Consider the following 14,149-nt stretch of genomic DNA (forward strand, 5'->3'; position numbering starts at 1 on the left):
TCAGAGGGTCAGAAAGTCTAGCTGCCATAGCCACGTGATATGCACAGAAGTATGTACAGGCCAGTGTGGTGTGGAGGAGGGGTATCACCTGCTAGCAACTGGGGGATGGACTGCTGGCGAAGAGGCTTAGGAGTGGGCATTTAAGCTCAGGCTCAACTGATTGAGAGGAGCTCAGCAGGCTGATAATCTGTTAATAGTAAAAGAAGATTGCTGGCAGAATGAATTACACATTCAAAGGCTGACTGTCAGGATGACAGGCATGGAGTCTCATATGGTAACCAACCAGCTATACCAGTTTACCTGGGACTGAGGGGGTTCCAGGGATGTAGGACTTTCAGTGCTTAAAATGGGGAAGTTCTGGGCAAGCTAGGATGGTTGGTTACTCTGTTCAGTTCAGTTCAGTTGCTCAGTCATGTCTGACTCTTTGCGACCCCATGAACTGCAGTATGCCAGCCCTCCCTGTCCATCACCAACTCCCGGAGTCCACCCAAACCCATGTCCATTGTGTCGGTAATGCCATCCAACCATCTCATCCTCTGTCGTCCGCTTCTCCTCCTGCCCTCAATCTTTCCCAGCATCAGGGTCCTTTCAAATGAGTCAGCTCTCCACAACAGGTGGCCAAAGTATTGTAGTTTCAGCTTCAATATCAGTGCCTCCAATGAATACCCAGGACTGATCTCCCTTAGGATGGACTGGTTGGATCTCCTTGCAGTCCAGGGGACTCTCAAGAGTCTTCTCCAACACCACAGTTCATTAATTCTTCGGTGCTCAGCTTTCTTTATAGTCCAACTCTCACATCCATACATGGCTATTGGAAACACTGTAGCCTTGACTAGACAGACCTTTGTTGGCAAAGTGATGTCTCTGCTTTTTAATAAGCTATCTAGGTTGGTCATAACTTTGCTTCCAAGGAGCAAGTGTCTGTTAATTTCATGGCTGCAATCACCATCCGCAGTGATTTTGGAGCCCAGAAAAATAAAGTCAGCTGCTGTTTCCACTGTTTACCCATCTATTTCCTATGAAGTGATGGGACCAGATGCCATGATCTTAGTTTTCTGAATGTTGAGCGTTAAGCCAACTTTTTCACTCTCTTCTTTCACTTTCATCAAGAAGCTCTTTAGTTCTTCACTTTCTTCCATAAGGGTGGTGTCAAATGAGTATCTGAGGTTATTGATATTTCTCTCTGCTGTCTTGATTACAGCTTGTGCTTCATCCAGCCCAGCGTTTCTCATGACGTACTCTGCATATAAATTAAATAAGCAGGATGACTATATACATCTTGGTGTACTCCTTTTCCTATTTGGAACCAGTCTGTTGTTCCATGTCCAGTTCTAACTGTTGCTTCCTGACCTGCAAATAGGTTTCTCAAGAGGCAGGTCAGGTAGTCTTTCAGAATTTTCCACAGTTTATTATGATCCACACAGTCAAAGGCTTGGGCATAGTCAATAAAGCAGAAATAGATGTTTTTCTAGAACTGTCTTGCTTCTTCGATGATCCAACAGATGTTGGCAATTTGATCTCTGGTTCCTCTGCCTTTTCTAAAACCCACTTGAACGTCTGGAAGTTCACGGTTCACATATTGTTGAAGCCTGGCTTGGAGAATTCTGAGCATTACTTTACTAGCATGTGAGATGAGTGCAGTTGTGCGGTAGTTTGAGCATTCTTTGGCATTATCTTTCTTTGGGACTGGAATGAAAACTGACTTTTCCAGTCCTGTGGCCACTGCTGAGTTTTCCAAATTTACTGGCATATTGAGTGCAGTACTTTCACAGCATCATCTTTTAGAATTTGAAATAGCTCAACTGGAATTCCATCACCTCCACTAGCTTTGTTCATAATGATGCTTCCTAAGGCCCACCTGACTTCACATTCCAGGATGTCCAGCTCTAGGTGAGTGTGAATGATCACATCTTCATGATTATCTGGGTCGTGAAGATCTTTTTTATACAGTTCTTCTATGTATTCTTGCCACCTCTTCTTAATATCTTCTAGTTCTGTTAGGTCCATACCATTTCTGTCCTTTATTGAGCCCATCTTTGCATGAAATGTTCCCTTGGTATTCCCAGTTTTCTTAAAGAGATCTCTAGTCTTTCCCATTCTATTTTTTTCCCTCTATTTCTTTGCATTGATCTCTGAGGAAGGCTTTCTTATCTCTCCTTGCTATTCTTTGGAACTCTGCATTCAAATGGGTATATCTTTCCTTTTCTCCTTTGCTTTTTGCTTCTCTTCTTTTCACAGCTATTTGTAAGGCCTCCTCAGACAGCCATTTTGCTTTTTTTGCATTTCTTTTTCTTGGGGATGGTCTTGCTCCCTGTCTCCTTGTACAATGTCACGAAACTCTGTCCATAGTTCATCAGGCACTCTGTCTATCAGATCTAGTCCCTTAAATATATTTTTCACTTCCACTGTAAGTCATGAGGGATTTGATATAGGTCATACCTCAATGGTCTAGTGGTTTTCCCCACTTTCTTCAATTTAAGTCTGAATTTGGCAATAAGGAGTTCATGATCTGAGCCACAGTCCGCTCCCAGTCTTGTTTTTGCTGACTGTATAGAGCTTCTCCATCTTTGGCTGCAAAGGATATAATCAATCTGATTTTGGTGTTGACCATCTGGTGATGTCCATGTGTAGAGTCTTCTCCTATGTTGTTGGAAGAGGGTGTTTGCTATGACCAGTGTGTTCTCTTGGCAGAACTCTGTTAGCCTTTTCTCTGCTTCATTCTGTATTCCAAGGCCAAATTTGCCTGTTACTCCAGGCAAATGTGACTTCCTATCTTTGCATTCTAGTCCCCTATAATGAAAAGGACATCTTTTTTGGTTACTCTGTTATTACATGTAATTCTCTATGATAATTGGAGCCATGAAGTGGAAAGAAAAGGATGGTTGCAGGTGGGCTTGGTGAGTATGGAACGCTGCTGAAGGCACATTCCAGGCAGATTTTTGGATTGCCCAGAGGCCTCAAGGGTGGTGTTGCATTGCTTGGGTTCCCATTGTTGTTGTCGTTCAGTTGCTAAGTCATGTCTGACTCTTTGTGACCCCATGGACTGCAGCACACCTTATCCTTCACCGTCTCCCTGAACCTGCTCAAACTCATGTCCACTGAGTCCATGATGCCATCCAACCATCTCATCTTACTGCCCTCGTCCCCTCCTGCCCTCAGTCTTTCCCAGTATCAGGATCTTTTCCAGTGAGTCGACTCTTCACATCAGGTGGCCAAAGTATTGGAACTTCAACCTCAGCATCAGTCCTTCCAATGAATATTCAGGGTTGATTTCCTTTAGGATTGACTGGTTTGATCTCCTTGCAGTCCAAGGGACTCTCAAGAGTCTTCTTCAGCACCACAGTTCAAAAGCATCTAGGTTCCCACGGTCCTTTGCATTGTAGATGGTAAAGTATGATCTTGTTAGTACACTAGATATAACAACAAGAAACAAATGAATCGTATGGAAATAAGCGAAAACCGCTGGAATGAGAACTGAGCTGTTTGTTCAGTTTGTTACAGCAAGGGAGTGAGCCTTCATCACTGGCCTTCAGAAGAAACTCAAAGAAGGAAGGAGAGTAGGAAGGCTTCTCAGTTTAAAAAAAAAAAAGAAGCTTTCAGGTATGCTCTGCCTGGAGGTGGTTGACATGGAGAAGCCAGAGGTGTGCTAGTCAGAAGCCAAGTATCTTGTGGGATTGGTCTGGGGGATGTTTGGCTTTCCATGGTTGGTCCAGAGTTGGGCAGAGTAACGACAAAAAAAAGAAAAACCATCAGTTGTCAATAAAGTCCTGCCCATTCTGGTACAGTTGCTTCCAGGATTGAATTTTGGCTCCTGAATTAGTTGCTCTAGAAGTTGAGGTCAGACTTCTGTTTTTATCCATGGTGTGGACATTGTCCATTTGTATATTCTCTCCATCTGAAGTTTTAGTTCCTACCATCGTCTAGGTAATACGCTTATGTTTTAAAGAACCAGGCAGCATTCTTTTTGGTGCCCTGAAATACTCATTATTTAGGAAGAGAACTCAACTTCATGAAGCAGATGCGACATAGTTCTGCAGATAGTATCAAGGCTTTGTTTTGTTCCCTCAGGGTAAGAGCAATCTTCAAATCTGAAGCATAGGCCATTGGGATTCTATGGATGTGAGAGTCCCAGCGATTTTTAAAGCCGTTCTCCATCCGCTTAGCTAGTGTGTGACTTTGGGGGATCTCTGGATGCCCCAAGTCAGCCCCTTAACAGGCAACAGAGGATGTGCCAGTAGCAGAAGTCATATAGTGCTTCCAAGAGGCCATTCTGCCTCCTGCAGGGTGTCTGCTATTTTGTCAACAATGTAGTTATAGCAACTCAGAGTGGGCAACGCAGTTCTCTGACCTGCTCTTTGGCCAGGGTGCAGCAGAAAGCAAGGCGAGCGGAACAGAAGCAGAGCTGTTTACTCTCTGCCTAGAACTAAGCTAGTAACCTGTAGAGATTAAAAGGGGAGAACACGGACTCCTAGAACTCTGTGGTCTCTGTGCAGGATGCTGACTTTTTCTTATCATTTATCAAATAGAAAAGTCCTTTTGCTCAGAGATATATGAAGACTTCTCAAAATTAGTCCTAGTCATTAGTATAGTCATGATTTTGTTATTCAGCCACTTTTTCTCTTTTTCTACCGTAATAGAGGGATTCCTGATGGTGGCCTCATAGAATGAGTTTGGGAGTTTACCTTCCTCTGCAATTTTCTGGAAGAGTTTGAGTAGGATAGGTGTTGTTAGCTCTTCTCTAAATTTTTGGTAGAATTCAGCTGTGAAGCCGTCTGGACCTGGGCTTTTGTTTGCTGGAAGATTTCTGATTACACTTTCAATTTCAGTGCTTGTGATGGGTCTGTTAAGATTTTCTATTTCTTCCTGGTCCAGTTTTGGAAAGTTGTACTTTTCTAAGAATTTGTCCATTTCTTCCACATTGTCCATTTTATTGGCATATAATTGCTGATAGTAGTCTGTTATGATCCTTTGCATTTCTGTGTTGTCTGTTGTGATCTTTTGGACTCTGTGGGAGAGGGAGAGGGTGGGATGATTTTGGAGAATGGTATTGAAACATATATAATATCATATATGAAACAAGTCACCAGTCCAGGTTTGATGCACAATACTGGATGCTTGGGGCTGGTGCATTGGGACGGCCCAGAGGGGATGGTACGGGGAGGGAGGAGGGAGGAGAGTTCAGGATGGGGAACACGTGTATACCTGTGGTGGATTCATGTTGATATATGGCAAAACCAATACAATATTGTAAAGTTAAAAAATAAAATAAAAATAGAGGGAGACCACATAATGTCAGAGATTCTGAACCAGTAGAAAGGAGGAAGGGTGATGGAGGGAGCTATTCGCTGAGTACTCTTTTGTTGCTGAGACCTGCCAGATGCCCTGTGGAATCATCTCACCTGGTCCTCTCATCAACCAGACAGGACTTGCGTCCCCAGGTTCACTGGCTAATCTCAGTGATTTACATGAGGGGACTTGCAGATTTTTAGGTTTAGTGTTTTTCTTAAGCTCTCTCATTAATGAATAAAGGGCTGGCTTTCAAGCCAGGGCTGCCCAGCTCTCAAGACAGCCTTATTACTTGACTTCCTCTAACACGAGGGGTAATTTTTTTGGATAGTGGCAGCACCTGAATATCGATAGAGTAACCCTGGGGTTTCAATCTGTGTGGAAGGGGAATTTTCTTGAAGCTAGATTTCATAACAAGAGGACTGCTTTTATTTTAAGTTGGTTTTTGTGGGGTTCTGGGGATAGATTGAGATTATTGGGAATCTAAAGCTCCGTAAGTCACTCCTTGGCACCGCCACTAGTTCTGGAAGCAAAAGCCTACATCTGAAACTTCTCAGCAAAGTTTATTTATCCTGGCCCTTGAAATAGTATTTATGAACACTGTTGCATCTCTTTGGGGGCTGGGGGCGGAATACTTTTGTCTGGTTGTGTTAAATGGGAATAAGAAAGAAAGGAACCAAATGGTTAGACAGTAACTGCTCTGCCCTGGGCATTGTGACAAGATCTTTCTTATCTTTTAGGAATAAGCATTTTGATTTATGTTGCGTAATACAAGCAATGAGCATGAGAGACTCTGTATGCTTTTTCTTTTTAGAAGCTTCCAAAGTCGATGTCAGGAATCAGAATTATTTTGCGTAAGAGCCTGACTGTAGCAGCGGCTGTTAAAATAATATGTATCCCAGTGAGATTTAAACCACCCAGAATGGCATTCATGTGCCTGTTCTCCCCAACTTCTGCCACCGTCTAGACTTTATATCCCAGTTTCACTGAACAAAGACAGAAAACAAAAGACAGTAGTATATTTACTCTTTTGGCACAGGCTCATTCTGAAATAAACAAAGGCTGTTATTCTCTTAAATTGTGACAGTATTTTTTCTGGCTCTGCCTGAGAACAGATAATGGAGGGATTATAAACCTTAGTATCCCAGTTAAAGAATGCTTCCAATGGAAGGTTCGTTGTTGTTGTCATCGTCTTCTTTTTTTTTACATTCTTTTCATGAAGATATAAAGATGTTTTGAAACTATTTGTATTTCCTGGTGAATAAGTGGGGACTCAGTAGTTGACAAGTGCCCCTGTTGATCTGGATGTTAATTGACACGAGAACTTTCTTCTTGTATCTTCTCTGTTCATGTGGACGTGTGACCATGTGGACGTATGACCACTTGAACAGAAGGGATCCAATTGGGCAGATCGAAAGCAGCATACTTCCTTCGGATTAGTGGATATTTAAAGCAGTCACTAGCGTGCTTTTTGTAATTACTTTGGAAACATAAGGGCTTCAAGGAATTTCAGGTAAGACTGAATTCCATTCATGATTCGGCCTTGTTTGAGCAGTCTTCAGTGAATTCCATGCCCCCAGGGACACATGCATGGATGAGCAACACATGGACCTTCTCCTCCCTGCTGACTGCCCTTCTGTTTTCTGGGGCGGAACCCTTACAGCATTGAGGGGGCCTTGTAAGAAAGAGGAGGCTTACGCAGTGTTTGGTGAGAATGGCCAGTCTTTATAGAGCTATGGTTCTTGGGTTTCTTCCTGTGGAATACTGTTGGTAACTTACAGTTCCTCACTTTACAGAAATCAGTCACAAATTCCTTTCTAATGCAAGGAAGCAAATACGTGGTTCTTACCACTTTTTCCTTTTTATTATTTTTTTATTTTTTTAATTATTATTATTTGTTATTTTTATTATTTTTCTTTTTTCTTTTTTTTTACTTTACAATATTGTATCGGTTTTGCCATACCTCAACATGCATCCGCCATGGGTGTACACATGTTCACCACTTCTTTCACATGAAGTGTTTGGAACTTCATATTCCTTCTCTTGGGCCAGTGAATATATTTCTGAAAAGGCTTGTCAAGTGTGATTTTGTTTTTGGCTTTGATTCCGTATTATCTGGATGACTTGAAGAAGGGAAGATTAAAAATAGGATTTATGGATCATATAAGTGTAACTCCATGATCCAGACTGACTGAGACACTGTGAACTTGACCAGCACCTCTCTGGTGATGCACATATGGCCAAACCATAGGCCACACTTGGCCTTGCAAGGAGTTAGAGCTCAGAGCAGATTTAGCTGTTAGGTTTGAGGATGTACGTTTCTGAAAAATCCTAGATTAAACTGCACTGACTACCAACATCGCTCATGGATTTCCCATGCTTATACCAAATAAAAATTGCAGGCACATCTAGCAATTGTGTCACCTCTGTTTACATTAAAGCTTATCTTTAAGGAAAGTATCCTGGAGAATGGTTAGCAAATATGCCCTATATTGCTGTTGAGTCACTAAGTCATGTCTGACTCTTTGCAACCCCATGGACTGTAGCCTTCCAGGCTTCTCTGTCCATGGGATTTACCAGGCAAGAATACAGGAGTGGGTTGCCATTTCCTTCTCCAGGGGATCTTCTTCCCTACCCAGGATAAAACCCACATCTCCTGCTTTGCAGGCAGATTTTTTTTTTTACCACTAAGCCACATGGGAAGCCCCAAGAATGTGCTGTAGTTGTAGCTAAAAACTAGAGATCAAAGACTTCCCCAGTAATTCAATGGCTAAGACACCAAGCTCCTAATTCCAGGGACCTGGGTTCCATCCCTATCAGGGAACTAGATCCCATATGCCACATGTAAGAGTTCACATGCCATAAGATTCTGGGTGCTGCAACTGAGACCAGGCATAGTCAAATACATAAATAAATAAATCTTAAAAAAAAAACAAACTAGAGATCAACTGTTTTTCCCCAAATGCGTATATAAAAGCTCTTTTTTTTGATCATCTGCTGTGGCACATTGTCAATTGTATCTGTATCATATTGTCACAAATTCTGTATTTCTTGAAAAAGCTAGCAGTTGCTAATTGCTGCACACAGGTTATTGTATGCATTCGAATATTTTATTGTAGTTCATAAGTAGGTACTCTGTTTGCCAAGAAAGAAGTCACTGGCAAATCCTTGATCTAAAAGAGAGTGTGGTTGCTTTAATGGCATTTTACAAAGCAAAGGCAAATTTCATAATGTCTCATGTGGGCATAATCTCCTTGGTATGTTTACAGGATAGAGAATGCATCAGAATATTCTTAGATAATGAAATTCTACTGCTTGTGTGTCTCAAGCCTAGATATGCTTTCTTAATTTCAGAGATCTGACAATAACAGTTCTAAATAGAAATATCAGTAGAAGTAATAAGACACAGCATCCCATTTCACAGAAATAATGGAAATTTGCAAAATACTACTATGCTGATTCTGCCTCAGGCCACTGTTCTGCTTAGGGAACTCATGGAAGACAGTCCTTATAGATGAGAAGGATGTGATTATAATACAGATTTGTGACATTTTTCAAAAGAAAGAAAAGTCTCACCTGATACTGGAAATTTCTCTTACTATACTTATTATGAATGTGAAAAGCTGGTGTAGATTTTTTAATGAAGCATTTCCATCTCAGGGGAATCTTAAACTTGTGGAGGTATCTCTCTGTGGTTGCAGAATCAGAAAGCTGTGCAAAGGGAATACTAAGATAAATCCTGAAGAAGCACACTTCTCTGACTCAAGAGTGAACTGAAATTTCCTAAATGCATGGGGATGTCAGATCAGCTTCCACAAAATATGAGAAAGAAAGTTTGGTGAGGGCCTCTGATTAAAAAGGAGCAGAAATACTGCATAAATTAATCGGTACCCAGAGGAAGACCCTTATTCTGTAGAGAGCCAGGATTAGTGTAGAGACAAGTTAGCATCTGAACCCAGTCACGGAGAGAGAGTTAGAAGGAAGCCAGGTATCAAGGTATTTCTAGCCAGAGAGTTTTGCACAGATAAGCAGGGACAGGATTCCAAACTTCCTTATATACTGTGTGTCTTAGTCTGTTCAGGTTGCTACAACAGAAATACCACAGACTGGGTGACTTAAACAACAGACTTCTGTTTCTCACAGTGCAGGCTGGAAGTCCAAAATCAAGGAGCTGGCGGATTTGGTGTCTGATGAGACTCCACTTTCTGGTTCATAGTGGGGGGCTCTCTTTCTGCTGTGTCTTCCCATGGCTAAAGGCGCTAGAAGGCTCTTCAGGGATCTCTTATATAAGGGCACTAATCCCACTGATGAAGGCTTCACCCTCGTGACCTAATCACCTCCTAAAGGCCCCTCCTAATACCATGGCATTAGGGGTTAGGTATCAACATGTGAATTTTGGAGAGACACAACTGTTCAGTTCATATCACTATGCTAAGGTGTTTGGGATTTATCAGGAAGGTACTTGGAAGCTACTGAAAGGTTTTAAATAGGGAAAGGCGAGACTGTATTGGTGGTCCAAAAATATTACTATGGGGGGCTGAGGGAGAAGTGGATCTGAAAACACAAATCTAAGGAGTGGAAAGATGATTAAATTTAGATGAGAATTACTGTGAAGTAAAGTGAAATAGTAGTTAGAGGAATGCTGCTAATGAGCATATGAATTTCAGGAATATTTAGATTTCTAATCAATAACATATATTAACCACTATGATCAAGTTTATACCCAAACTTCTGGTGTTTGCTTGATTTTGAGGGCAATTACAGATCCTGGTCATTCCTTCCCTGGCAGGGTGGCCAGCTACAACCTTGACAGCACCTATCTCATATGGTTTGGGAATTGAACTCATGTCTTCAACTCTGTATTGCCAAAGGTTATGTGAACTGACAACAAAATCTGTTTCACTTCCTTTTTTGGGGGAAATTGGCAAAAACACACAGTTTCAAACTTATGATTTAATCCCATTCATTTTCTTTTAGAATCTTGATGATGATGACTTTCAGTTTTCAAGGAAGAAAATCCACTGAAAATAGTAAATCAGGCAGAACTTATCTGCAATTATTGCTCACCCTCTAAAAAGATAATGAGGATTAAAATAGAGTGTCATATATCTTGCTCAATTATAGATTATTCTGAGCTTGACATGTCAGCTCTTTATTGAAACAAAAATGGAAAAAGATCCATAACTGTCCTTTAAAGATTTCCATAAAGAATAACGGAATTATCTCTATGATGCTTCACTGTTAGTTAATTGAGTTTGCTTACAGTAAGAGCATGTAAATAGTCTTCAGAGAGATATATACAGGTTGTAAAATTTCAGCTGAATCTTCACCAATACTTTGGCCACCTGATGCAAAGAACTGACTTATCTGAAAAGACCCTGATGCTGGAAAAGATTGAAAGTGGGAGGAGAAGGGGACGACAGAGGATGAGATGGTTGGTGGCATCACTGACTCAATGGACATGAGTTTGAGTAAACTCTGGGAGTTGGTGATGGACAGGGAGGCCTGACATGCTGCAGTCCATGGAGTTATAGAGTCAGACATGACTGAACTGAACTGAAAATTAAGTGTGTTATAGTCATATGATTTACTTTTAGAACAAGAATTTTATTTTGGAATAATATTCTTACATTCTCCATACATGAAAAGAAATATCGTATTTAACCTCCCCTCACCAGGAACCTGAGATTAATAGAATCTTGCTCTTGAGTTTCTCCAACCTCAGTTTCCTAGCCATTCATGAGGGCTGTATCATATCGTCTACCTTTCTTCACATTAATAGGATCGTGATAGGGAACTTCTAATACAGGAAACACCAGGTTAACCAGTTGAATTTCTGTCTTGTCATCTTGCAGTCTTCTTTTTTGTCTTTCCTTAGGCTAACTTCCAACAGGATGTTTAAAATATGCTTTCATAAAAATTATTATTATTATCAAGATTATAGTACAGCTCAATGTTATTAGTCTATATCATTTATCCAACTGATTTTTTTAAAATCATGCTGAAGAAATGATTAATTGTTTGATAGTCCAGAATGTGTCCAGTCTTTGTATGTTGAGGAAGGGGCTAGGGTAAAGGAACAAGTGATCACTAAGGAGGGACTAGAAGTTGGTAGCAGAAAAGCCAGTAGAGTCCTCTGTTCTCCTGGCATCTGATGGAGGGGTGTCTGCCAGTGGACAGTGGCTCAGGAGGGCTGTGTCCTGTTTGCTTTTCCTCTTTATTGGACAAATTGAAAAGGAGCATTGTACAGGGGAAAGACACACTTTAGGATCAAGCGCCAAGCAGCCCAGACTGACCCACCAGTGGATTAAGAAGTGCCAGTACCTTGGGCTGGTCTTGCCAGGTTCCATGCAGAGTTGGGTTCAGGCTTAGTCCTTCTCCTTGCTGGGTACATAGCTCATCTTCTCCGCTATCTAGTTTCTGGGCAACAAAGAGACAGCTTTGGGGGTCAGTCACTGGACAGCCTATTCTGTATTAATGGATTATGCCTTAAGGATTAGTCTTTTATGTGACTCTTTCAGAAGCAGGATAATATAAGTAATCGTAGCTCAGTGAAAATCACCCAATCATGTCTGACTCTTTGTGACCCCATCGATTGTAGCCTGCCAGGCTCCTCTGTCCATGGAGTTCTTCAGGCAAGAATTCTGGAGTGAGTAGCCATTCCCATCTCCAGGGTATCTTCCCAAACCAGGGATAGAACCCAGGTCTCTCACATTTCAGGCAGATTCTTTACTGTCTGAGTCACAAGATAAGCCCAAGAATACTGGAATGGGTAGCCTATCCCTTCTCTAGCAGGTCTTCCCAACCCAGGAATCAAACCGGAGTCTCCTGCATTGCAGGTGGATTCTTTATCAGCTGAGCTACCAGGGAAGCCCTTAATTGTAGCTCAAAGGCTCAATAAGTCTGGATTGATAAAGGTATGCCAATAACATGATTTTTATTACTACATCGGGAAGAGTATTGAGGCCACTACTTAATCATCTGAAGATTTGTGGCATAGTGAATCTGCCAGCCCCTATGATGTTATTAAGTAAAATTAACTTATTTAATTTTAGAAATACTAATACCAACTGAGCTCACTAAATCATACCAAGTCTTTGCCATTTATTTTATCTAACAAATTAATGTTAGTTACTAAACTCTGCAGTTTAGTACCAATGCTTTGAAAAAATAAGGACAAGGCCTCTGATAAGCAACGATGATCTGGCATTTTGTATGGCACCCAGAAGTTTCTATGGACCTTTGTCAAAGACGTCTCATGTGTCTTTGCCAAATATTATGACTTAGATCGAGATGTTATTAGGTTTCCACATAAGTGGGCCATTGCTTATATAGGAAGTATTTAAAATTTTCTGCTTTAAACTTACAGTATGATAAAGTATAGTTTTATTCTTAAACAATGATGTATAATATATTTTTCCAAGTGTTCAGGGAACTTTTATCTCACCTTGTATATTTCTGAAGCAGTTTTAAGGTAGATAAAATGAAAGTGTGTTAGTTGCTTAGTTGTGTCTGACTCTTTGCAACCCCATGTAGCCCACCAGGATCCTCTGTCCATGAAATTCTCCAGGCAAGAAAACTGAAGTAGGTAGCCGTTCCCTTCTCCAGGGGATCTTCCCAACCTAGGAGTCAAACCAGGGTCTCCTGCATTGCAGGCAGATTCTTTACCATCTGAGCCACCAGAGAAGTATAATGTAGATAAAGTCTCTCTATAAAAAAGCATGCATACGCATATTTATATTCTTTGTTTTTTGCATTTGTCATAAAGAAATTTTCCAACATGTCACTCTCTACTGTATTCAGGAAGGCATCAAATATCCAAAGGTCTTTTTAAGAAGGGGTGCTTAACATTTGGAATGAACAGAGAATGCCTTAATTTTCTTTTTGTGTGTCCGAAAGAAAACCTTTCTGTTCATGCCCCAGCAATGCATAGATGTCTGAATCTGTCTAGAAACGAGAAAAGAATTGAACTTTGCAGCCCTTGGGAACGGTTGTTTTGAGCTATTTTCTGATGGTATTTCAAGCCTGAGCTATTAAATTGAAAAAATAGTTTGGAATCCATGGCACTGAATTGAATGAACAGATTAAATACTGCTGAAACTATTTCTATTTTACAAGTAATTCTTTGCTCTTTTGTAAACTTCATATATTTACATGATCTCTAGCTTAAAAAGCAAAGCTATGGAAAACACTAACATTCACCTTTTAGACAATATCTCTATCTATCATTTATCTAGCTATATAATTCTATATTCACAATGCTGATCCCACTTGTGGCCAAAGGAATTTGAATGAAAAACTAGCAAGCAAATTTTTTACTGTTTAAACATTTCTCTTAGTCACAGCACCTTTTATTAAAGAAGTCTTTTAGATATTTGCCAAACTAAAAATATTTCATCTTCTGATAGGATTTTTCCAGTTAAATATAATACTGCCTACCTTTTAAGCTTTCATGAATTCTACTCTATAAATTCTTGTAATTCTCAAAGTTGAATGTTATGATTTATGATCATCAGATTTTTTTTTCCGAGAACATTTTAGGTTATAATATTTTCCAATTTTCTTAATTTATAGTGCTTTGCCCAGTATTCATATTTGAGTGCAAATCTTTACTAGTTCTGTCATATAAAACTAATATAGAGCAAAAGATGATTTAAAATTTTAGTTTCTGAAAATGTTTACAGAGAACAATAAAAAACATCTCCAAGGAACTCAAAACAGTTCATTTATTCATTGTAAATAGTGTTATAGATGATCTGTTATCTTAAAAAATCAAGTATAAACAATCATTTTTCTCCTTCTTATTGAACAAAAAATGACTTGTCAAATTTCTCTGTCCATTGAGCAAGGAGATTATTTTTAC

General features: G+C 40.2%; 1 protein-coding gene across 3 annotated transcripts in view; it reads left to right on the forward strand.

The window, feature by feature from the left end:
* The window catches only part of PLXDC2 (plexin domain containing 2), a 425,372-nt gene that overhangs the window by 176,017 nt on the left and 235,206 nt on the right, over positions 1–14,149 (forward strand). The window lies entirely within an intron of this gene.

The sequence above is a fragment of the Bison bison genome, unplaced genomic scaffold, assembly GCF_000754665.1.
Source record: "Bison bison bison isolate TAMUID 2011002044 unplaced genomic scaffold, Bison_UMD1.0 scf7180017864461, whole genome shotgun sequence".
In the NCBI taxonomy this organism is placed as follows: Eukaryota; Metazoa; Chordata; class Mammalia; order Artiodactyla; family Bovidae; genus Bison; species Bison bison.